The following is a 27172-nucleotide window of genomic DNA, read 5'->3' on the forward strand; positions in this document are numbered from 1 at the left end:
CTACAGCAAAGGGCTGGTTTATTATTATTATTTTTTAACTTTTAAAGCTCACTTGCCAAGAGCCATAATGGGTCCCATTATTGCTCTTGACTTGCCCAATCATCATCCTCTAACAAAATCGACAACTTAGACAAGCAAGAAGTCGCCCTTAGCTGGCAACTGAAAATGTGAAATTCAAGGTTTTTTTCGAGCCATACTATTGGTTTAGGATCATTCGCATAATTTTTCATGGGCTTAGGTCTCAGTCTTTTCAGAAGGCGAATGAAAAATCCATTTTACTTTGGATTACTTCTGTTCATTAAGATTATCGATCCTTTGCACTTCCAGCTAACAACACAGATTATTTTCAAATTTGTACTCGAAGTGTTTTTGTTTTTTTTTAACTTTAATCTGTCTGATTCGCTGATCGTAAACTTTTAACTTTATGTTTTGCTTATATATTTATTTGTTATTTTATTTCATTAATTTTTTTGAAACTTGCGACATGTCCCTTTAAAGATCCTGCAATAGAGTTGCGAAGTGTGACGTCACGTTACCATGGTAGCAAAATTTCGGGAGCTCAAGCAACGACGACGGCGACGGCAACGAGAACGTCAAAAAAGAAAAAACAAGCAAAACAACAACTTTGCCTGTGCATCACACATATTTGTATATTTTTTAGCAGTCGTTTTAGGACATCAGATATGAAACTTACTAATTTCACGCGCCCGCTTTATGGAGTAGGTGAACACAACACCACTCGAACATTTCCTCTTCTTTTCAAAAATGAATTATTGATCCAAATGATTCACAGCTGAGGTGGATTTTCTGGATCATATCCAAAACTAGCCTCCCCGCAGACGTCCTTTGGGGTTCGTTTGCTACGCATTCATTTCTCCCCCACGGACGTCTGCTAAACACAGCCGACATTTACGTTCACCAATCACAGGCCGTTTACCGATTTTTGTAAAACGTAACCCGAGCTGCTGCTTAAGATTCGCGCGATCAGTGAGGCTTTTGATCGGCGAGTGTGCGAGAAATTTGTAATTAATACAGAGTTAAACAAGTATCAGAGGGAAGCTATCCTGCGAATTTTATAGCGAAGACCGATGAGTTCATAAATTTGCCGACGGGATTTGGCAAATGCCTTATCTATCAAGCTTTGCTGCTTGTTTGCGACACAGTGCGTGGAACTACTGGACATTATTGTTGTTGTTGTTTCTTCCCTAGTAAATCTTGAAAGATCAATCTACAAAGCTGGAAAATATTGGTATTCCTGCTGTAACGCTCAGTGATATTAGCAAAGAGAATATGAGGGTTGTCGAGAGAGGGACTTTCTCTGTTGTTTACGGAAGCCCAGAAGCTTGGTTGAAGATCGATCGGTGGAGGAAATGTTAGCGAGTGACTTGTATGTGGTCCTTGGTCGGCGACTTTCCCGAGCATGATTAAATATTTCGTCGAGAAATAAAATACAATGAACAATAAAAGGGTCAATGATTTATTGATTATAAGCCTTCTTTCTTTCTTTGAAGGAGCGAGATTAAAGTTTGTTGACAGGTAGGTTAATTTGTCGTTCTAGCTTGAAGTTTGGACTTCGGCGGCAGCCGTGGTCATGTTTTCTAAGCTTGTGAATAAATAAAACGCAACGGGAGGACGTGCCTTTTTGCAGAACAAGTTTTCAGATAAACCTTTTTCTGCCGTTGGAAGCACATTGCTGTAGACTTCGAATTTTTTGTTTTACCGACTCTTGAAAAAATATAACCAAATTTTGCGTACTGGTCCTTGATCCGCGACCCATGACCTTGGTGGAATTACATTTCGCAAAAAAGGAAACGGCCTTTGTTTTCGAAGAATGCTTTGAATATCTTCCGTATACACGTTTACAAGTTCTCTTTTCTTAATACTTCGAATATATACAGAGTTAATAGTAATTATTGTTTTCGACCGCGCTGAAAACCGCTCCGCGCTCGTGTGGGAGACTGTTGTCTGAAGTCTTTCAAAGAAAAGCAGATTATTTTATAGTCACAACTTCCGAAAAAAATATACAGCTGACTGCAGCTTTATTGCATCGTTTCTGTGATTTTTTCAAAACGTTTGAGTCGTCTCAGGTAGAAGATAGCGGTGCAAATAAATAATTCACTTGAGAATACAAAGACATCACTTGTATCACAGCGCGTGATTGGCTGATCGTGACACAATAACTAACCGCTTATTGGCTTATTCAAACAATCCAGAACGTAAAAGTCGGCTGTGTTTAGCAGACGTCCGTGGGGGAGAAATGAATGCGTGACAAACGAACCCCAAAGGACGTCTGCGGGGAGGCTAATCCAAAACCTGATACTTTGGATACATGATCCGAGGCGTTTCTTTACTACGGATCCTGAAAGAGAGAAAACAACCCGCGGTAACTTGAAACATTCAGTAATCCATACAGCACTGCGCACCGTTACGCCCGGGGGGGAGGGGGGTACTCCCTTATACAAGCCATATAGGTATGTGCCACCCCATCGGGTAGGGGTTTTGCCCCGTTTTGGTCTGAAAACGGGTATACACTTTGCCCATTTTAGTCTGGAATCGAGTATGGTTTTTGAGGGAACTACGGGAGTGGGTCTAGAATCGGGTATGGTTTTTGAGGGAACTACGGGAGTGGGTCTAGAATCGGGTATGGTTTTCGAGGGAGTGTATGATCGTATTTATCGTTTCAACTCCAGCTGAGTGAGAAAGAAAGAGAAATATGCGAATTCGAAAATGGATTTGAAGAATTTTTTGTTTGCGCTCTAATCTAAGTAATGATAAATAATTTCTGCCTAAAGGCCAGTTCTGAAAACGGGTATGGATTTTAGAGGTTTAGTCTGAAAACGGGTGTGGAAAATTACATTTTTTGGTCTGAAATCAGGTGAAGATTTGACGAACCAGGCGGCACACCCCCACCAATAATTATCAGGAGTACCCCCCACGGCCATTTTTAAACTCGAGCCATGAGGTAAACGATCGATTTCATCAATTTTATCGGGATGGTAAAATCGCAATACAAACAGGACCTACAATGTTCTAGTTCACAAGGACAAATCGTGACAAAACTGTTACACAACTTCCCCGGCGCGTGTAGCAATATTTTACTTTTCCAGAAGGTATCTCATTTCAAGACCCATCTTCACTTGGCCTATCTAAAGCAGTATCCTCGAGCTAACCGTCCAGAATACAAAAAGAAATCAGCAAATTTGCAACATTATCAGCAGTCGTGTTATTAGGCACTTTAAGATCCAACAACTCGACAGCAACGAGAACGTCGCTTAAAAAGTGAATAGTCCACTTGCACTAAGAGGTGACGTGACCATTGCTTCCTTTAAACAATGAGTTGGAATTTTGCTGATGCTAGACTATGACTAGTCCCCCATTTTTCCTCAGCGATAGCAGAGCGAGCGAAACGCGAGGGCCCGTGAAAATCACCCCACGCGGTGGGGAGAGAGAAAAATGAGGGACTACAGACGATCGCGAAGCCTAAGCTTTTGAACTTATGCGTTGCTCTCACAACGCAAAACTCTGATTAGCTCTTCCATGGAAATCTGTCAATCTCCCTCCCCGCCGCGTGTCGCCTTTTCTCGCGTGGGGTGATTTTCACGCGCGCTCGCGTTTCGCTCGTTCTACTCTCCCTGAGGAAAAATGGGGGACTACTCGTAGTCTATGCTGATGCCAAAAATTCGGATAGAGCACATAAAAATCATCTTACACCAGAAATTTGAGAGGAAACGCATAATGCATTTATGGCACTTTGATTTTTCAACAAAGTAGTATGATTTGTATTGGCGGCCATGTTAGAAGGAATACTCTTGCCCTCCAACATGGCGGCCAAAACTACTTTTTGCTTATATCTTGTTAAACGTTTTATATTTACGCTCAGATGTGCTGTAAACGGTACAACATCATATTTTCAACCTTTTCCTTGAATTTCAAGTCCTAAATTTGTTTTCAGAAAGAGGTAATTCATAATTTTAAAAATCACATTTTGGTGACGTGTCCAGCTACGAACTAACTCATTTTAATGAAATGATGCGGGTTTGAAAAACCAAATCACTCATTATTTTGTTTAAGATATGACCCACTAATCGTTTTTCGAAGGAAAAATCATATAACTTTCATTTTCATTAAAACAATGTCACGTGGCCTCTTAGTGCAAATGGCCTATTTGCTTTATTTCAGTCTTAATCGCAATTATTCCTACCCACTTACTTTGTCAAATGTAGGCGAACCCTCCTGAAGTTGAATTCCTAGGCACCATATCCAAGTTCAGAAATAGAAGTAAAATTTCGTTGATGCTTGTTTACGTTCTCCATAAAACGCGAATTTAGGCATTTTCACGTAATAGTCGTGCAAAAACGGCAAGGGAATGTACAAAAAAATGTGATGCACGGGCAAAGTTGTTGTTTTGCAAATACAACCTATTGTTTTTTAGACGTTCTCGTTGCCGTCGCGTCGTTGGATCTTGAAGTCCCTATTCTTTCTCCAGGATAACGTCGATATTGTGGGTCGTTTCTATGGAAATTAATGAAAATAATGCTTTTTTGGATACATCGCTTCTTTTGTTAATGAAAAATCCTAATAGTAAAGAATCGCACCCTTAATAACTTAGACATGGTCCTTTCGAATTCGACCCCAGAAAATTTCGCCAACTTTGACAAATTATATGAAATTAAGGTAAATGTAGTTTGAAACAGTGCGAATTCACTTTTTGAGTGACCTTTATGGATTGTTGTCATCCGGAAATTTTGCTACCATGACAACGTGGCGTAACGACTTCTCTCCATTTATATAGCTAGATGTGCATGAGATGTAGAACTAGAATGGGTCCGCAGAGTCAAGTAATGAGACAGGGGCAGGAGCCCATCTGACAGTGGATTATTGATGCCGTATTTTTTGTACTCTTACGACTCGTTTGTCAGCCCATGCCTTCACCTTTAAGAGATTCCTTTTAGACCACTTTGCTTTCAAGGACAACCAGTCACCAGGTTTTTCCCCTCTGGTTTCGAAGCTTTGGAGACCTTTCCACAAGGTCACTGGACCTCTAAAACAAGTGGCTGTGCCCCTCTCCTCAATTAGGTGTAAGAGCTCTCAGATTGACAGACACATGGCGTCGTGTTGCGCTCGGGACTATTGTTCGTAATACTGGGTATTTCTGTGCTGGTGGGGACCGGGCAGGCCTCTGATGACCAGAGGGTGGTTCAACGGTGGTCTTCAGTTACTAGAGGGTGACTTGCATGGTCATAACTACATATCCTGTAGGCCCCTCCCTGAGGGGTTGGGGTGGGGGTTGCAAAGCGAGAGTTAAAGTTAGGGTTACGTCTACAGTTTCCCGGATAGCTCTTGTGCAGGCACGAAATCATATCGGATAGTGCTTCTATTCACACGAAAGACGGAGTCTGTAACGGAGCGGAGCTGCGCCGATCTATAAAGTGGGTTATCTCATATCGGATAGTTTTCTGTGCCACTCTACGGCGCAGTGTGAACAGTTGTTCCTCCTATACCGGATAGTTTTTTATGTCGTCTTCAAAAACTCATTAATAATTCGCAAAAAAAAACAAAAGAAATTAATGTTTAATGAGTACCTTTATATCTGATAAAGACACGGCTAAACTTTACGTCGAATTTTTTAAACCAAAATAACCCCAAATCTAAATATTACAGCAAGAATGAATTGATCTATATCAGAGATTTTGAAGGCGTTCAAAATACTCACAGTCGTGTATTATCAGGTTTTAAAAACTCTCGTAATAAACTCCTGCTCGTTTTTAAACAGTACATGAAAAGTTATCCGGTGTGGTGTAGACATAACCTATACGAGGTTAAGAGGAGAGCAAAGCGTACCATTTTTTTCCTTCGACGTAAGTATTCACATTTTGTTGGAAAAGAAAAATCGTTAAAAAAATCCTCCATCACTTCAATGGTCGCTTTAATAAAGCTTTACAATTCCTATACATTTCACCAGACACTCAGAAAATAACATTTTAAATTGATTAAGGTGCCATTATAGAACGTTTTCCCTTCATAGTTGTCCATAAAGTTCAGTGGCCCCAGAGCCGAAAAGTCCATCTTACTCCATATCAACCAAATAGGCATGAGGCATGGGAAGTAACTCCGTGCTACTACAAACTGGCTGTACACGTGTTTTGGGAGTGCCGTCTCTCCAACAAAATGCCTAACATTCAAAGCTCAAGCGTCAAGTCATAACGTCTATGCGCTGTAATGAAAGGCTTTTTTTTAGCCCAGTGGTTTGAAGGTTCTTGCTGCAGGATGCGGCTGACGTAGCATGGTGCTGCTAGTCCACACAATAGGTTAGGTACGCACGCGACCTGTAGAGAAATAAAACAAGATTAGTAAACTCACAAAAGTAGCGCAGGACAGCACAAGAAAAGAAAGCCAAATAAACAAATCCCTCTACAGCAATCGGGACTTAATAAAAGTCATCAGGCTTAATAAAAAACTATTGGATCAAGTAAGGGTTCTAGGTAACTGCCCACCTAGCCCTCCCCTAAGTTAACGCTTACTTCTCACTTAAGGCAAAATTGTGACTTAGGGGAGGGGTAGGTAGTCAGGAGGATTAGAGTGAATGCCTCAACGTTCAGGACAACAACAAAAAAACAGCTAGTTGTCGGTCTAGGGAAGTCATTCCGGTAAATTACCACTCTTCTTCAGACAGAAAGAAAGAAAGCCGTAAATCGAGGAGTGCTTTCAAAATTTATTATTGCTTCCATCAGCAGTCCTAGCTTTAACAGCTCCATCTTTCGCGCAGTGGCAGACACTTTTCTTTGCCGTCGCCGCACACCTTATCCTCGGAAACCCACGGGCAATAAATCGGGTCGGAAGAAACGACGCGATAAAAGTTGTCATGCGCTACCCGACTGACTGCCCCTGGGTCGAGGCCGAGTGGACTTCGGCTAGAGTTCCTGTGACCAAAACGGAACCCCCCCAAACCCTCTTCAAACCAGAACTACTTCGGCTGACCTCTTCTACATCCCCAGTGGGCAAAAGTTTTAACTCTTGCTTAAGCCAATGTTTGTGGGGAAGTGTTGATTGGAAATAAGAACATCAGGCACAGCACGTTCTATGTCAAGATCAGCGCTTCCTTTAGGTCACAACGCCTTGTCTCCTGGGTCTTCTCTGTATTCAAAACAGCGACTTGAAAGGCTGCCAAATTACCCCAGGAATCCCATCTGCCTTAACTATTAAACGATTCTCAAACGCGCGAAGTCAATTGAAAACGAATAACAAGCTGGGGTTAAAGGAGTTTTATCACGTGGGTTTCCACCTTTAATCACATGATTCATTCGAATACATGACAGACTTTTTCTAAAACCAAGCTGTGCTGACACGGAGTTGGTGTTGATGGTCTCGCTAGAAAACCAAAGTGCCATTATTTTTTAAGGTTTTTCCTTTAAGTGTCGTAAACTGCCACTTTTACGCCCTGGGTTCATACAACTTCGTAAAGGGGTTGACTTACAAACGGAGGGGCAAAGATTCTTACAGGGTCTTATAACCGGAGAAGAGTTATGGCAGTGAGGATCAAAATACGTTTTGCATTTACTGGTGTTTTGAGCTTCAAACCGTCATAATATATCAAATTCATTTCAATACATTTGGAGGGGGCTTACATCCGGAAGGGCTTATAATCGGATGTATTTTTTTTGTTTCCAGGTAGATGGGCCTATAACTGGGAGAGCTATATAAGCACCGGTTGCGGTATTAGTTAAAACTACCACAGGGGTCCAATCGCAGAATTATTTTGAGCAGCTGAACCTTTTTGTTTGCAATAAAGTGCATATTTTTCAGATGCCTACAGAGACCTTTATTTTTCTTTGTCTGGGAAAATGGATCAGTAGTGCTTTAAAAAACCTTCATCTGCGTCTATGACAGGTACAATTCAGTGGCAATTGCCAACTGAATTTCAAAAAATGTCACATCGATATCTAAACGAAGTAGAAATGGAACTGATCTTATGAGCGGAAATGTTTCATCGCCAGCAAGAACCTCAAACTCAACCTGTCCAGCCACATTTTATTTTGAATAAAGAAGAGAAATGTCCCGCTGCTCGACCATGACATCTTAATCAAAGATGAATAAATCATTGACCATATGTTTTGTTAGATGTACTGGTTCGGTCGATTACGCCTCTAAGACCTCTTTATATACGAAGCATTAAACGACGATGAAGATAGTTGGATGCCGTCAAATACATGGACAAAATGAATAATCCACAGTTGAGTGAACTGGAAACAGGGCGAATCAAGCAAACGAGGTGGATTTATGAATCAACATCAACGACAAGGGAGGTAAGCTAGACTATCAAAGGTTAGCAAAGAACCAGAACTAAAGAACCAGAGTGTGGCAAAAAACTGATCCTGTAACTTACTCTTGAAATTAAACCCCGTCAACATTACAAAAGATTGGCATAACGGTTCACTTAACAAGCACTTACTTATCACACACATTTAACGTAACTTGTTGGATTTCCTTAAACAGGAGATCCATGCACATGTAGCTAACTAGGTAGAAAACAAACCGACTATTCATATAAAGTTCAGGCTTTAAGCTTTCTTCGGAACCTCCGATTTTTCTTTTACTTGTCGTTACCTGTCTGAGTTCAGGAAAACACAAAAGGGACCATTTGATGGATTCATCTTAAAACTCTGTGGGCCTTACGTTAAAGAAGTATTAGCCACAACAAACAGGTTTTAAGGTACAGTGACATGAAAATTCTGGTTTGCAAACAAAAAAAATATCAAGGCGAAACACTGTATTTTTTCTCCCACGTCACATTGCGGATATGTCTGATAGATGTTAATGCCGCTCTACTCTAACTAATACCCCGACGATTTTGATAAAGTCATGGGTTCTAGTCCCGCTCACAAATGTTTTGCATAATCAAGTTTATTAAGGCGGGTAATTTTCAATTTCACATACACACTAATCGTTTCTTTCGAAACTACACTGTTAATCCAATTATAGGCGAATTTAGGAGACAACAACACAACGCAAAATGAGAACGCAAGGGTGCGCAAAAAGGACTGAACGCGACTTCCGGTGCCTGATTTGCCGCTCTGCCATTGGTCAAGGCGGTCCGTTGTCAAAATCTGCCTATTATTGTTTTAATATGCTATTCGAAGCAACATCCAAAGCAGCAGATCAGTAATCGTTCGGAAACTGAAAGTAAAAATCCCAGCTTTGTGTGACACAAAACGCCTTCTTAAAAGTATTGTGGTACTGGACCTCACTTCCGTATCACTAGAAGCTCAGTGGTTAGACCATCCGACCTAGAACTCGGAGGGTCGTAAGTTCGATTCTCACCGTGAGCTCGGAATTTTTTTCTGAGCTTTCTGGTGTTAAAGTTCTCCTTCTCCCAAATTATACAGTAAACGGGCCTTTTTTATAAAGCGCAGGCGGCAAACACAAACAAAATAAGCAGAAAGGTAAAATTGGAAATTTTATTTAATATCACGTAAACGAAACATCGTTGTTGGCAATCATATCAAGAGGTTCCGCGCGGACGGCACAGCTCCCGCGTAATCGCTTGCAATTGCATTGTCGCCCTAAAACGCAATAAAGTCAGAGCAATCCAACAAAAATCGCAATCCAACAAAAATCACAACAAAGTGAACTTAATACTTCTGACAGCGCGACAAAGGGATTAAAGGTGAATGTGACTGACTAGAGTGAGAAGTCTAAATCAAAACGTCGAATCTGTTGGGGCAAGTAATTCGTTACCACAAGAGGGAACTACCCTGATTAACTAACAACTATACTCCAAATATACTCTATACGTGTACTCTGAATTACGTCTACGCGAAGAAAACAGAATGGAGTGTGGTATACGTGCTTTATCTTAAACGAGTGGAGAAGTAAGGAGGTTATAGGCGGAAAAAGTAAGTGTAGCATACAGAACAATACTTCACTATGACTGAAGTACAAGGGATAAACGGAAACGTTATAACCTTAAGTTACGGTTAACGGTTTCTCGATCACGAATCCGAGCAGCTTTTGAAATCGAAACCCTTACTAACGCGTGACACAGTCTTAAGCATGAGATTTTAAATGAAAGAGCGTCCAACCAAAAGCAAGACTCTCAGTCGAACGCAACCGCCAACAACTGGCGATAAACTAAACAATTTGAATGGGTTGTGCGACAGACATTATCTTTGGGCAAGTTGAGAGAATTAGCATCATCTTTCCTTCAATTGGACTGAGGAGATGCCCACGTAGCCATTTTTCAACGCCATTCAAGAGGTTTACTGTTTCCAACGTATAGAAGAGTGCTTTTAAGTGGACATATGCATTTGCCGTATATGCGATACTTTGCCTCTGTCTCCAGATGCGAATTCGCAAAAAATGATGACTCGGTTCCAAAAACAAAAACCGCAAAAACGCTTGTTATGGCGCCCAGGTTACTTTACACACTGGTAGACCAGGCTCACAATACGACTAGCGGACAATTTACACTGTTTCACTAAATACATCAGCAAAATCTAAACGTTTGCATGCGGAAATGCGACGAAAGTATTCAAAAGTGCTACACACATTCAGAAAACCCACACAGCGAAATTTCTTTTATATTTGTTGAATTTTAGTCATTTGTGAGGGTTATTCAGCCAGTTTAAAGCGTTCTGGCAAACAATTCCGTTATAATTTTTTAATGCACGTTAACTTAACCGAACAAAGGCTAGGGAGAATTTGATACTACACCTCCACCTGAACTCTGTCGAAACAGGTGATCCCTTTGGTTTTCCACCACGATGTTAACGTCATGCGTAGAGTTATGAAATCTTAATTTACTTCGAGCGTACTAACCCCTTTCCCTCCGCCCAATAAAAAAATTAAGGCGCGATCTTTTAAGAGTGCTTACTGGACTAACTCGGCAAATTTGGTAAGGCTAGGCTATTATTTTGAATCTCCATTTATATAAACGCCTTTGCTGGGTTTTTAGGTAGTGGTGGACGCTCCTTCTTTAAAGCAATAGCTTGAAAAGCAAAGCAATGTCATTTTGGGTGTGATTCGAGTAAGGAAAAAAAAACGGAAGAGACGAATAATATGTAAGGAAAGTCACCAACATGAGTATTAATTTGGAGTTCTTCTAATTTATTTTTCTTAGTGAGAACGGACCAAAATTTGCTTACTTCCAACTGCCCACACACGGTGATTCCATTTACAAATGCCTAAATGACAGGAGTTACGAAAAGTGAGAGACCCGAGACACACAATGACTCGAGCGCCTCATCAATGAACGCCTCGAACAGGCCAATTCTTGAAAGAAACCGTCATCTCCTTGCGGCCGGTGAAAATGAGGTGAAACCTTCCGAGTGAAGTTGTCATCAAGTGACAAATCGTACTTCATCTAACAGAAAGGCGCACTTTAAAAGGCATGTAAAGCTTTAGTAATACATAGTTTATAAGTAAGTTTCCATAACATCATAACGTCACGCATTAACTAACGCAATCTGTTTTCGAAGTCGGGCAGATTTCACGCTGTCAACTAAAGGGTACATTGGGAAACAACCAAGGCTTTGACAGTGTGACCCGTGGAGACTATTCTCGAGTTATTTAAATTTTGCCTGACCGAGAAAAAAAGACTGGTGATAAATAAATATAACGCACCAGTTGTTTTCATTCATGTACTACATGTACAAATACTCCATTGAAAATCAAAAAATCACCATCGCTTGTTGATAAATATGACAAGAAACAAAAGTGCCGCGTGTTATCTTAAAGCCGGTTGTGAGCTTCGAACAGAGTTAAGCTGACCAGCGGAATACAAAGTTTGTTGCTAGCGTTCATCTGGGTTAAAACTTAAATTTACTCGGAGGGGACACTGAATCTCTAGGATCTCTGTCATGAAACACGTGTACATGTTGCGTGACATGCATTTACAAGTGTTAGGCCGGGCGATAGGCTCGATTACCAGCCGATGTTCGGGAAAATGAGCCCGCACTCAAAGACCGGACCCGGGAGACAGAGGAAATCGAGCCTAACCGGGCAATCGATAACAATTCCTTCCCATCTTTCAAGTCGCCTGCGAGCACGTTCTAATTTACCAAATAGCATACTTTGCACTTCACGCGATCCAAGATCAATGGCTCAATTGGACATCGTAAGTACAAAACGAATTTCAAAGACTTCACATTCTCAAAAATTGCAAGTTGTTACATACGGCGTACAGAAGTTACCAATTCTCGCTCTATTTTACGAACTTTATCTTCTCTGCAAAAGAGGAGGAAAACTCACAGAAAAAGGTGACCATTCAAATAATAAGCAGTAATTTCCTGTAGAGATGTCCACTATGCCGCATAGGATGGTTTTGTACAGGTGGATAAAATATAATTATAACGTGTCACGTGTGATAATACACAGGAAAAATTATTAGGACTCCGCGAACAGAGTAACATTTGACGAGATATGCAAGTTAGCGGCAATTGGCTACATTATAGTAAATTCAATCAAAGCATAAAGTTTGAAAGTTTTTACATATCAAAAACTCAGTTGTTTAGACTGTTTACAGCGGGCGAAGTTCTCATTCGATGAAGGCAAGAAAGGGTCTATCGGAAGACCTCGTTAGTGCTTCAAACTCTCGCTCGTTTCTTTCTCCGTTTCTCGCGTTTCTTCCAGTTTGAGGAGAGAATATAGAAACGGTAAAAAAAGTCAAGAGTTCAAATTTACGACGTTTTTCAGTGAGGGGCTTTCTTATAAGACCTTAAACGTAAAACTTTAATCAAATCCCCAACGAACTACGAAAAGGCCACCCAAGACAGATTATTGAAACTTTTCACCCAAAATGGGAACATTACGGTTCTATAAAATATGAGCAACAGCAAGTTATTTTGTTAATTGTGCAGCTGAAAATGATTCTGTCCGGGAAAGTGACCAAGTTAGAACTTTCGAACAGCTCGTAGATATTAGCTTCTTAGCTACTCTAAAATTCGAGTATAAATAAAGTTTTATGTTATGTTATGTATGCATACAGTATACACGCATTCAGCTGTAGCAATAACTTTTGTCCACTTTGAAAGTTGCCATGGGATAGTCTTTTTTACCAAAAAACATAGGAAAGATCTCCACAAGGTGAATACATGATTTGAGTTAGTTTTAACCCTTTATGCTTCAATATCCAAACACAAATTCTCCAAACTGATCTCTATACATTTCCTTCCAGAATTAGTTTAGAGAATTTGATAAAAGATCAAAGTATTCTCCATTCGGTGATTATGTTTATTCTCATAACCTTTTCTCGTGATGATGTATTGATATAGTTAGGAGAAAATAGATGTTGGCCACTCTAGGGACTTATAGGGCAAAATCACACACCTTGTACCTGCATCAGTATTTTCATTCTGTAGCTGCTTGTTGAGTTGTAATAGTTGTCTGAGGTACAGTACTTGTACATATGTACAGTAGCTTGCTAATGAACACAAACTACACTACAGTAATGAAAATTAATAAAATAATCACCAAAGGGAAAATGCTTTGATTTGTTATCAAATACTCTCAACTAATTTTGTAATGAAATGTACAGATCAGTTTGGAGAATTTGTATTTGGACATTGGAGCAATTAAATTGCTTGAAAGGTCACACTGTGTACACTGTATACACGAAGAACAGGAATACTGTTACTTGGTTCAATGGGTGGGATGATAATCTGGCACATTTCCATTTTGTCGCTACTGTAAGATTCTCAATGGTAATTATGAAGCCCAATATATTCCAATTTTTGACACTCTTGTTCTTAATACTGTTAACAAAAGATGCATGCAAAGCTACCTCCAATAATACATTTTGGCACTCTTCACTGCTTCTCCTACACTGCTAAACAACACTGTATCATGGTCAACTCCTAACCATCTCTTGATCAGTTTCCCTATTCCACACTTGGCATAAAATATCACAGAACTTGATTCTGACAACAAATTTGTCATTTTTATAAGACTTGATTAATATTAACAAAATAGACAACAATTTTTGACTCTTACTACAAACTCAAGGCATTAAAATGGTATCTTATGAAAGAGAAATAAGCATCTCCAGTGACCCTGGGTGGAGAGAACAATCTGAAGCCATCATTGGGGTGAAAAATTTCTTGTCTAAATTGGACATAAGACCACCACCAACTTTTGGATCAAAGTTCAAAACATACGTGCAAGCTACTAAAGCTACACAGATACTTCTACACAAAACTACAATAACAGTAAAAAACAAATTTTTCCATTCTAAGTCAGGTGTACAGTACTTGCAGAGAATGATACAATTCTATCTTTGAGACCACTCCATTACCACCAAGTTTACATTTTTCTCTTCAATATTTCAGTATTTATTTATTTATTGCCAACCTTCATCGTACATAATGTTGTAATTTCTTTTTTTTTCTCTTGCAACACCAAAGCCACAGTATTTTGATTGTTTAGTGCCTGAAACTCGAGTATCTGACTTTTATTTTGCTGAAGTAGTATTCTAACATCTGATTTTTTTTATTGTCATTACAGCCATTCAGCATTGGATGCACGTAAGTAAAATGATACCATAATGACAGCATAACCAGCATGAACAGCATAAAATTATAACAATAGTGGCCGTTAAATACTACTAATATTCTTTCATGTTCATTCTCACAGACCTTGTCCTTGTTGTAGAGTAAGATAAGTTTTAGTTACATGTAACTCTTATTATTATTTTAACCTTGTTAATGCTGATTAGCATATGTCCTGCACAAGCACTTCCTGTGGTTTCAAACAACAACTATGCTCAGTAGCCTAGCTGTAAGAAATTTTTATTATATACATACTGAGAAATATTCACCAAAAAGCTATGTCGTAAATATTCACACTCAAATTAGTTCTAGCCAATCAGAGGAGCGAACAATAGTTTTCACACACGAAAAAAAATGATACATCTAATCAGAACTCACAGAGGTGTGTGAGTTTCACACAAAAATTCCTGCCTTAGGCGCTTGCAGTTTGCAGCACCCTCACTTTGTGAGTGCTTTGCAGATGTGCAACAATTGAGCATTCAGACCAAAAAGTTAACATTACTTGTAATTTTTGGATTACCTCATATCCTTGCCTTCATTAAAATTATTAACAAATATTTTTACTAATAAGCGGATGCTTTTTCTTGTTTGTCATTTTGTGGTGTGTAGCAACAAATTTTAGCATCTTTGAAAGATTAAAAAAAGGCTGCCAAAATGATGAATGTCTCAGTATGTACAAAGTGAACACAACCCCACATGGAAAGTGCTTTGTTAGGTATATACGCACTTGTTTTTGTATCAGAAATCTCACTTGTTCACTGCCTTCACTTGTATGATTTCTGATACGTCAACAACTTGTGTGAAATACTGTATGCCAGCACTTTCCATGAAGTATTCTAAATCTGGTTCAGTGTTTTACTGTATATGAAAGAGAATCAAATTTTTTATAGAAATGACAGCCATGCTCCGCTGGGTTATGGAAGATTTTCTCAGCCATACTCTTATGCTTCCATTTGTCAATAATACAGCCTGAGCTATTTATAACACACCAAAAAGTAGAAATCTGATGACATTGTAATACTTTAACAATATTTATTATGATTGGATGAGGTTTATGTGATATCTGGTATAACCAAGGTCAAGCTAATGCTATCAGCCAGGGCTGACTCACTGTAACACTATCAAGACCTTGACTTACTCAGGATATCACAAAAACCAAATCTACTGATTGTGTTATTATACAGATTAACATATAGTGAATATAACGCATAATGTAAAAACAGATTACCGTTATGTCCACTGTACCTTCTGAGTTCTTTATTGTATTGTTCTCTACAGAAACCAGGCTCTGGAAAACCTAGGTGTAGAAGTAAGTAACTCTTTACTCTTAGTGAAAAAACCATTGGCTATTGAATACTAATACTAATAATAATAATAGTAATAATAATACTTGTGGCCACCATCATTTCTTTTAAAGAGAAACAAAGTTTGCATGTTTTTAATGTCTACTGGCAAGGAATTCTAGAGAGTAGGTGCAGCTACAGAGAAAGAGTGAGCACCAAACGCCTGTGTTTGATGATTAGACTACTTTCTTATATATGCCCAAGGAAATAATCTCATACCCCTCAGTAAGATGTACTTTCATGCTAGATAAACTGACACTGCTTTATATTAATTATTATTATTATTATTATTATTATTATTATTATTATTATTATTATTATTATTATTATTATTATTATTATTATCACTCAGGATCAGTCTTATTACATGTATTATTTGGGAATGACCTACAAAAAAATTAATTACATTAATTAAGAATCCATAATACATTGCACTTTTTGGAATTAAATTCCTCTTTCAAATTAAAGATTGAAATCTTCTTAAACTGAAATTACAAATGTTGCTCAGTTTACTTATTTAGGAAGGCTCCTTGAGTTCACAGGCAAACTGTGCAACCACTGGCAGCTACTGGTTTCAGTTGCTTGGATTTCATCGGGAAATTGTCAGAAATTTTCCGAGGAATTTTGCATTTTCATTTTTCTTTCATTTTATGTACATCGGTACTCATATAATGCAGAAGTACAGTCAAAGACTGCCTTACAGTCACCTCTTCATTATGGCCACTTTTTTTGCCGCCCAGCAAAACGGCCATACATTTTCCTGTAAAAAAACCTTGTTAATAGAGTCAATTTGTTTTGGCCCATTGGTGACCATTTTAATGGCATTCCACTGTATGACTGAGAAGCTTGCTCAGTATATTGCATACTTGTGCAATACCATAACAGTAAAAGCTCACATTGCCTCTTTACTTGTACTTATAGGAGCCACGACTGAATGTGACCACAAGGCGGAGACCTGTGCGTCATTGCACTGGGCCCATGGAGCCTCTTAATGTGATATAGTAAGTTGATAGTTGAAGGTCTTAGCTGGTCAACCCAATAAGAATCAATAGGCCTTATTCAAAACTACAGCTGAACCTCCATTAAATGGCCACCCTTGGGGTAGCGCCAACTGGCCACTTGATTGGGGTAGGCCACTGAATACTTTGTTGTAGAGGTTCGTCTGAAATTACCAGAACCTTTAGCAGAAACTTCACTAAATATTGTGAAATAACCACCTTAAGGGGCTTTTTTCACAAGAGACAGCTCTAATGCTGAACAATAACCAGAGTATAGTAACAAGCAAATTATCCTCAAAACGTTGGAAAAGTGGTGAAGTTCTCCCAACTTTGCAGGAACAATACTTCAGTTTATTTTTTGTACTGTACCATCAACTTCACAATATCATAGGTGATGAATTATTCCTTAATTTTGGCGTGAAATTTCAGCATTAATTCATAATTTCACATGTGAAATTACAAAATTGCCATGGCAACCTCCCATACACCTCAGTCCCAAAATGGCGACAAAGTTTTAAAATGTCATGAATGAAGATGTCAGGGCACAAAAAGACACTTTAGAAAACCTTAACACACGAAAGAGCACACCAAGAAGGATTCTTACAAGTATTTTGTCAAAAAATTTGGAAAATCCTCACTTAAGCTAAATTTAAGCTGTAAACATTTCAGAGTGGAGTTCTCGATGGATACAATCCAGGATAAAATGTGCAATATAAAATTAAATATTATTATTATTATTGCATGTCAAAAATCCTTGATTACTAAATCAAATGCTATACTCGTGAAATTAGCAAATACTAATTTCACTCATTGCCATTTGATTACACATACATGTACTAATCAGACTAAGGAGGCAATGTCTGTAACAGACAAGGCCCCAGTTGTACAAAAGATGGATAGTATTAATTTTGGGAAACCAATTGTGCTGTCCCCTGGATAGTGATTTATCCAGAGGATAGCGCTATCCCCCTTTCGAACAACTGGCGCCAGGTCCACAATCCGTCAAAGATGACTCTGAAGACTTTGAAGATGACTACTGAACAGGTTATCAAAATGTCAGACACTTTCACAGTCCTATTCATAACACTCTTTGTTTTCTCTCCAAAATTTGGCATAAGAAATGCTTTTAATTTTTTTTTTGGACTCTTAATATGAATAAATTGTCCCAACAGAAACTGAGACCAATAATAATGCAGACTTTTGGAGGGAAAACAAAAGGTATCCTCGTATTTTTGAAGAAGACCTATAAGCTTGAGTCGACAATCACTAATGAATGTAAATGATCTCTAGGCTTCAAATAACCTGACTGAGAAATCTGGGAATTAAATGTGATGACTATTAATTTCACACCAAATATAATGAATTGCTCTCAAGTTTGAATTTGGCAAGTCACAATAAAATTGAACACTAGGGCAGATCTACAATGTGTCGGTACCTGAGGACTAGTTTCTAAATTTTCCATGGGAACATGCCCCAAGATCTATCAGGATAATTCTCCCTCTGGCAGTCATTTCTTCAAACCCATCTGGGGCCTGGTTCAGAAGCCACTCCATTGATGTGTTGAACCTAACTGATGAATTAAGTACGGCAAAAGAGCAGCGTCTGAATCAATTTGGTAAGACAGTTTTTATAGTTTGGTGTGGCAAAAGTGTTAAGTTCATCAGAGTCTCTCAAACTTATCAGGCGGTAACTGCTAATATTTACCTCATGAAGCAACACTTCTTACTGCCTGCAACTGTTCGAAGGTTTACCATAATAAACAATTTTTTTAAAACAATATATGCAAATTGTGATCTGACCTGACCCTAACAAGAAATGAATGAATATATGGAAAAGTACAGCTCCTTAAGTACAAAACGACAAAGCAACTTCTTACGTCTTACGGGAATGTTCTCTTACCTGCTGAGCTATAATTTAGGGAGGACACTGAGTATGGTGTCTAAACCAGGTCTGCCTGTTTTTAATAGATGTACACATACTAAACCAAAATGTTTTGTTTTAGTCCAAGGCTGAACATTGAACCTGTTGTTTTCCATGAGGGAAATCGAAACCATGATGCAGTCATTGGAAGGGTAAGCCTAATCATGCTACATGTAACACAAAACCAGATAATTTGCTGGGAGAAGTATAGCCTTTAGGCCACCAGCATACACTTCCCTCGTGGCCTTTAGGATCCTATCTTCTTACATGTATTTTACAATGCACTACATGCATTAGTTATCTAGTACATGTACAAAAACATGGTAAAAATATTGAATTACAAGTCATGATGATTAATAACTAGTGGTTTCAGTTATTGAAGTGAGGGGCGGAAGAAGGGAGGATTCAGTAACCAAGTCAAACAAGAGTGTATTTTTGCCATTCAAATGCTAACATTCTTTACCATCAGGACTTTTTGTGTAGAGAGAAGAGACAATGATTGGTAATCATCAGGCAAAATTGGGTCTTACTCTTTTAAAAGGTGATTTTCTGGTTTGCATTGCGCATCTCTTACTGCGCATAACAAGATGGCCACTGTGAAAAAAGGGCATCTAAAGTGAAGTTGACTGAAAACAAACACTATTGGAATTTTCGCTTGTTCTTTTTTCTAAAATGTGCTGAGAATGTGTTTAACATAAGCAGTATGCCTATTGCTAAGTTCCACATGGTACGGAAAACCTCGATAGTGGATGTTTAACTTGTGCTATCTCATTTTTATTTCCATTTACGCGCCAAAAAAAAATGTTAAAATGAGCACCCACTTTTTGTTACTTTTTAAACATCTCTTTGGCCTGTTACATCAGTGTACCAAGCAGGAGTTTCATTAAGCATTGGAGATCAGAGAATTCTCCATCTAGTATGCATAATTCTCTGGTTAAATTTCAATGAAGTATGGTTATTTTTTATTCAGAAGAATCAGACGTGGATACGTTATGTTACTGTAAAAAGAAATATTATTACTCCAAGAAATGCGTAATTTTAGCGCTTAGCCACTTGCTTTACATTCCCAAAGAAATAACAATAATACAAGTCATTAAAGATCTCATTTAAATGCTAGCAGTTTTAAGCCCAACAAAACTAACAGAGGACATGTAAAATATTTGACGGTTTGCTGAAGAGTGGATTGCTGACTGTATGCTCAACGCTTTTTTATTTTGCACGCGAAAAAATATTAAACAAACAAATACAATGAAACAAAACGTGAAATAAAATAAAGTACATGATGCACAAATCATAGTGGCAAAGTTACGACAAGAAAACTTTTAGCGATAAGAATCATGTTCTTTGTGAACTGCTTTGGAAATAAATTTGGCAATGTTTACTGCATATAAATGACAGAGTATCAAGTTTCTATGAAGCAAATGAAATTTAATTTTTGAGATTTTTCTATTTTTACAACGACTTTTAAAATGGCACATTATAGAATTTAATATCAACTGCAGAGGAAACAAAGAAGAAATATTCATCGATATTAGACAAATTGTCTGTTCAACCGGACACACAAATTTTTGCACTGAGAGTGAATTTGTTTAAATGTGTTCTATCTAGCACAATCGAAGTGCAAGCACATGTCCCCGACAGAGGCGGGAAAAGTTTCTCACATCTCGAACTTTCACTACTGAAAACATCCCAAAAATATTGAATTGAAGTTAAAGCGTATTGAGAAGAATGTTATTTTCACTCTTTGGTATGTTTGGTATTTAATAAGATAGAGCCACATGTCACAACTCTAGGAGTGTGTAACAGGGTTAGAAGTTGATCATAATTTAACAATATGCCTGTTGATTCGAAGGAAAAATGTTTTAAAATCATGTAGAGGTATGCAGTGTTTTTTGTTCGGCAGCTACAAGAAAAAACATTTACTATCAGACAATAGGAAAAGCCATCTCAGCAGGGTTTAAAACGCTAAATTTCCAGCTCATTTTCAAGCTCTTTCCGGCGAGGGGCTTTGCTCTTTCAAAATATTCTCCTGTTACTTTACACTATTCTCCTGCTACTGCAATTCTTAATGAAACCCCTGACCAAGTTTCATCGACAGTCTATGTTAGGTTCTTTTACTAGGGAATCACCTGAACTGCAAAATGTTTTTTGTTTGCTTACTATTGTGACTATTGTCACATGAAACTGGCTTTAATGGTGGCCTTAGCTCCCACTAGTCTCCTGTAGCTCAGTGGTACAACATTCAGTCTAGTAACCAAAAAGAGTCAAAATAACCACCAAAACAAGTTGGGGTATAATTGTAATGAAAAGAATAATGGCATGCTATTTTGGTGGTAAATGTAAGTTTTATCAGTCATGATCATTCCAAGTTTTCTTTGTTGACCCAAAAATATAGTGGCTAGATAATAACGCTTTGTAATAATAATAATAATAATAATAATAATAATAATAATAATAATAATAATAATAATAAGTAACACTTACATAGTGCTAATTCTGTGAGTTCATTAGTGCCTTACAATAAGATTATAATAGATTATTATTAAGAAATAAAACATGAGTAATTAAATCAGTGATAGAAAAAGCTACAATGTACATGTATTTTAAATAAATGTGTTTTAAGTTTTTTCTCAACAGAGGATATAGAAAATTTTGACTTGTCATAACTTTTCAGATGGTATTGCTGATGTGCTAAGTAGTTTTTCGAGTTTTTCATCTCAGACTGCGGTTTGGTGTGCACAGGTGAATAAAATATTTAAGATAATCAGGAGCAGTGTCACTGAAACATTTAAAGGTCTTCAGTAGGATTTTATATTGGATCCTGAACTCGACAGGTAGCCAGTGCGGCTGTTGCAGCACAGGTTTAATGTGTTCCTGCTTGTTGGTATAAGTTAAAAACCTGGCCACTGAGTTTTGAACGTTTTGGAGTTTTTGTATCAGTTGATTAGGAACACCATAGAGAAGTGAATTGCAGAAATCAACTGTTGATGTCACAAGGGAATGTATCAAGGTCTCTGCTGTGTGTGCTAGCAAGTGCTTTCATATTTGAGCTATATTAGTTAAATGAAAGATGGCAGATTTACAGGATGCTTTAACATGTTCTTCCATAGACAGTGAGGAGTCACATACTGCACCGATATTTCGAGCAGTTTTTGATGGATAAATCACTGCATCACCAATGGTGATGAGACCGTTCCTTCTTTGGCGATCATATTTTTCTTAATTCTCATAACCTTTTCTCTCGGTTGTGCAATGATAAAGTTGAGACTACATGGTAAAAAATTTATGTTGAAACCAGTTTGCAGTCAATCAATGAAAATGGAACCAAGTCCACGTATCACCATTTACACACATCACATAAGTTGAGCAGGAAAATGATCCAACTGCATTCACTTGCCTTTTAGTCTCTCTTGTGTAAGCAGCGAGACTCATACTTTGTAGACAAATGGGGGGCCATTGTGCCAGGCGTTTTTAGCAGAGACGGTGGAAACTGGGACTAAGAATCATCGCGTGATCGACACCACGCATGTTTAGGAAAGATTAAACTTAGAGCTTTTCCTAAAGCGTCGGTCCACGAATTCTATCACTTGAAAGCGTTGATTACTTTGGAACAAGTGAACACTACTGAGTAGACGAAAACAAATACAAATCTTAATTAGCAAAACTGCGATGGTCGGGTGTTGTAAACTTTCACTGTATGCAAATGGGTCTTGTGATGAGCATGTAGTTTATTTTCAGAAATGATTGAAATGACGTGCCATGTAAATCACTTTTTTGATCTCTAGCAATGATGTAATTTCTCTGGAATCGAGGCCTTGAATTTTCATGTATTTATACACGCTTATAGCCTGCAGCCGCAGACATATTTCTAGTCATTGCTAACACGCGTACTAAATCAATTCAGAAAACAGTAAAAAGTATCAGCATCAATAAAGAAGGAAGTAAAATACTTTTAGCGAGTAAATCATGTTTCGTGTAGAATTAATGGCCTTCTCATTTCTCGATCTAATGTCCAAGCAAGCGAGACTGAATGCCGCAGTAAGCATGTTCTTGTTTAAAAGCACTGCCTCCCAAGAGAAAGTGACTCAAAAACTAGAGCTGTAGTGGAACAGTCAAACAAGCATCAGTTTACAGCTATCAAATTTGGTACACATATCTAGTTCTTAACTCTAGTTCAGTGCTACAAGATAGTTTTTGGAATAGATAGTCTTCCTCTTTCGGACTTTTTCAAGCTTACAAAGTGTTATCAAACTAGAGCCAACCATGATTGCAAACTCTATGAAAAAGTCGCCACACTAAATTGCTACAGATACAATGTGCTCTTTCTTTGTACAAATCGTTAATGTGTGGAATAACTTGCCTAAAGACAATGTACATGCAGGATCATTGACTTTATTTTGCAACAGATTGAGGATCTAAATGAGTATTAATTAATGATTATCATTGCAAATATTTTCAATTATTATGACATGTAAATTGTTTTAGATTCTAGTTTTTAGTTTTTAGATTTCTTTTTCTGTAAATAATGTTTTAGATTCCAGTTTTTAGATTTTAATTTTTTTTCTCTTTTATTTTGGGGAATCTTTTATATAGGGATAATCTCAAGATCTCCCCTTTGGATAGAGATTTTGTTTTGTTTTCTATCTCTTGAATAAAGTATTGTATTGTATTGCATAGTACATTCAGAATATCAGTATTCCCAAGGCGGAGCAGAGAAAAACATGGAGATTCAATTTGTCTTACAGCCTATAAAAATGAACTTAATCTTTACATTAATTATTTATGACTTAGTAAACCTCTACGAGCGGTCATTTTTCAAGGGAAACGGTACACAGTTGCACAGTTGCTGGCTCAGAGACTTTTGGCAGAAAACATTTTCATTGTAAGATTTCAGGTGACCTCAAAGTAGCCAATGAAAGCACACACTGTTAGGGATACATTTTAGCGATATAACAATGTAACAATATTCTTAATTCACACATAGGCTGCCGATGCTCTTTGATGAGTAAACCGTCTGATGCTATGGTGAACAAGACTAGTACAAGAACACAATTACAGACTGTTTAGCTAAAATAATATATTTAAGGTTGTTACTGTTGTTGTAAAAAAATTTTTAAGTTGTAAGGTTACTCTTATGTTATATTACATGTAATATATTTTTTCCTTGAATCACAAGCAACTTTCACTTTTTAAGGGCAACATTAATGTTTGCTGTACATGTACCTTTAAGTTTATAAAAGTAGCAGATAAGTGATAAGTGTTTTGTTTAAAACAAAGTTGAGTTTGTTAATACTGTAGGAGTCACTTCACGGAAACTAAAAATATCATAATTAGGAATAAACTACTGTAACTCAACCAACCTGTTATCAAGTCATCTTATAACCTTGAAACTTGGGTGCCAGACTAATTCATAGGAGATGTACTTGTATCCACCAGCTTTTCTGCTGAAAAGAGCTACAATGAAAAATAGACCATTCTGAAACCAAATTTTACATTAAAAAACAACATTTTAATCAACTGCTTTTAGAGTCAGTAGTATGCAAAGCGTCAAAAAAAAACATAATATACATACGGTATATTGTGGTTAATATTTTATTCCAGTTAATTTTGTTTCTCCCTTGAATTCTTAAGCATACATTACCATACCAAAAAACAAAGGCAAAATAAAATTAACTGAAATAACAAAAAACTAACTGCATTGCGCACAATGTTCATTAACTTTCAACAAGATGCCTAAAAGATTAAATAATACTTTGTATGACTGTACCCATTACAATAGTGCCGTGAATGACGACAACAATAAATGCAGTTCTGGGTATAATATTGCTGTTTAGCAGGTCTACACAAAGTACCACCATATATGTATGTATGAGGCATATTTCATCTCAGACGTGACATTCATGTTCACTGCATCTTAACATCTACACTCCCTCGGTGATTCTCTGGTCCAGCAGAAAGAGGGGATTTTACACTTACAGTAGGTTCCCTGCTCAAAAAATTCTAATTTCCCACTCCTGAAAGTGGGGAATTATTTGAAAATTATAAAGTTTTTAGCAGGAGTTAAATATATAACTTTGCTGTGAATGGTAGAGGTCACATTCAATCTGTGCAACACGTTGCTGCAAATATAGGCTGAAATGAGAGATCTTTACCTCCTTCTTAGAATGCCTTCCTAGTCAATTTTAAGAAAAATACACCAAGAATAAAGGAATTCATGCAAACACCTTATTACGTTAAGAAAAAAAATCGTTATTTGAGGTTAAAGTTTACTGATCATAGCTTTTGCATGGTAGTGGTAGTGGTGCCGCATTCACACTGGTTATACGGGAGTTTGTGCAACGACGACGACGGCGACGGCAACCAGAATGGCAAAAAAGCAATAGGTTAAGACAAGCAAAACAACAACTTTGCACGTGCATCACGCGTTTTTGTACATTTCTCTGCCATCCTTACACGACTACCACTCACGTTTTCTCTAGGACCGGAACAAAAGACAACTTTCTTTTTCTTTTCCTGAACTTTGATGCAGTCCTTTAGAATTCAACTCCAAAAAGATTGCCAACAATTGTCGAATTAAACGAGATGGAATAAGCGCGATTAAGTTTGAGGCAGCGCAAATTCACTTTTTAAGTGACGTTTTCGTAGCAGTCGCCGTCGTCGTTGCGTAAACTCCCTATTTTTACCGCACCCCGAGCATGTACACTATCGTTTTAGCCCCTACAGCTATCATGTCAGGAAAAAAAGGCACTACAAGTGAACATTCGAGGGAGTTTCTCGCAATGGAGCACCTCGGAAAGAGAACAGCACGGCAGATGGATTATAATTACAGAACCAAAACGTGCTTAAAGGCCCTGAGTTGAATAAAGTTTAAGCAATAGCTGTATCACTAAAGCGCGAGACATTGCTTGGGATGCTTTAGACGTTTTCAAGGTATACACACCACTATTAATGTTAATCAATTCATCCTCCTGTCGAACAAACCTAGCTGTAAAAGCTTTACAAAGGCGTTGTAGATGTAGATTTATCCGGAGTCAATATGGTTGTCTATTTGTACACTCTTTGATGCCAACCAACTATCAATTACATCATCTTACTCTCAGCTCATTCATTGCATGTTAGAAACTGTCGTTCTTTGGGTGAACGATAACTTACCTTACAAGAGAAAGAGTTTCCGCCGCAGTACGAAGAAAATTATATTCCCAACAGTGCTGTGCTCTCTAAGTGCTGCCGCTGCATCCATTTTGCGTAGATCAAGATAAGTCACGTGGCCACCTTCTATAAAAGGAAGACCAGAACTGTTAGGGTGGCGTGCGATCTTTTGTGGCGTGCTCAGTCTCTCGGGCTCATAAATTGAAGGATTTTCATAAAAAAAGCAGAAAAATGCACTGGGTGTGTAGCCAACATGTGCTTTTTAAAGGTAATTATTAAGTCCGACTGTCCGATACTATGATAAAAGAGCGTCGGGTTTCTTTAAGATGAACATGGTACGGTTAAGGAAAGTTTTCTGGTGAAAATATCTGCTTTCGTCTTTATATAGATAAAACATGTGTCCGTGCAAGTGAGAGAATAATGTGGCGTTTTTGTTTAGAGCCCGCTTAATAATACGGACACCCGGTTCACAGACACTAAGGTACCGTATTTATTCGATTAAACGCCGCGGCGTTTATTAAATTTTCAGGAGGGAGGTGTTTGTTTCGAAATTACTTTTCTTAAATCACTGATAACGGTTACTGTAAATCGTTTTTAAATATTATATACTTTAAAGGTTCCAATGTATCTCTTATTTTTGTTGAGATAGAATTGTAATGTTAAGTTGATGGTGTAGATTACCAAGTTGTACTGCGTTTTTTCTCATTAGGGACTTTAAGATCCAACGACGCGGACGGCAACGAGAACGTCATAAAAATAGGTTTGATAAGCAAAACAACAACTTTGCACGTGCATCACACTTTTTTGTATATTTCTTTCCCGTTTTTGCACGACTACGACGTGAAAATGCCTAATTTCGCGTTTAATGGAGAACGTAAACAACTAACGACAAAATTTTATTTCCCTTTCTAAGATTAAATATGGTCCCTTGAAATTCTGCTTTAGGACGGTTCACCTACAATTGACAAAGTAAGTGGGTAGGAATAATCTCCATAAAGACTGAAAGAACACAAATTCACTTTTTAAGCGAAGTTCTTGTTGCAGTACTCTGGGTGCTAGAGGCTTTTCATGCGCGGTTTCCGGTTTCGGTCAAACGCCGCTCGTGTCTTCGGCCTTCGGCCGAATACGTGTCGGCCTGCGGCCGACGAAACGAAGCTCCCCGTCGCACGCGAGAAAAAACCTCTGGTACCCAGGGTATTGTTGCAGTCGCGTCGCCTCGAAT

At 38.0% G+C, this 27172-nt stretch overlaps 1 protein-coding gene and 2 long non-coding RNA genes across 3 annotated transcripts in view; 2 read left to right on the forward strand and 1 right to left on the reverse strand.

Annotated features, from left to right (window-relative positions):
• Positions 1-27172, forward strand: part of LOC140940228 (uncharacterized) — a 230704-nt gene that overhangs the window by 150012 nt on the left and 53520 nt on the right. The gene's annotated exons all lie outside the window — the stretch shown is intronic.
• On the reverse strand, positions 5910-26032 carry LOC140940230 (uncharacterized). The gene is made up of 4 exons (XR_012166313.1): positions 25954-26032; positions 24162-24255; positions 15786-15837; positions 5910-6326 (listed from the first exon to the last, which is right to left on the reverse strand). It is a non-coding gene; the product is annotated as an uncharacterized lncRNA (long non-coding RNA).
• Positions 16800-25128, forward strand: LOC140940245 (uncharacterized). The gene is made up of 3 exons (XR_012166327.1): positions 16800-16884; positions 18884-18953; positions 23786-25128. It is a non-coding gene; the product is annotated as an uncharacterized lncRNA (long non-coding RNA).

This window comes from Porites lutea, chromosome 6 (genome assembly GCF_958299795.1).
Source record: "Porites lutea chromosome 6, jaPorLute2.1, whole genome shotgun sequence".
Taxonomy (NCBI): Eukaryota; Metazoa; Cnidaria; class Anthozoa; order Scleractinia; family Poritidae; genus Porites; species Porites lutea.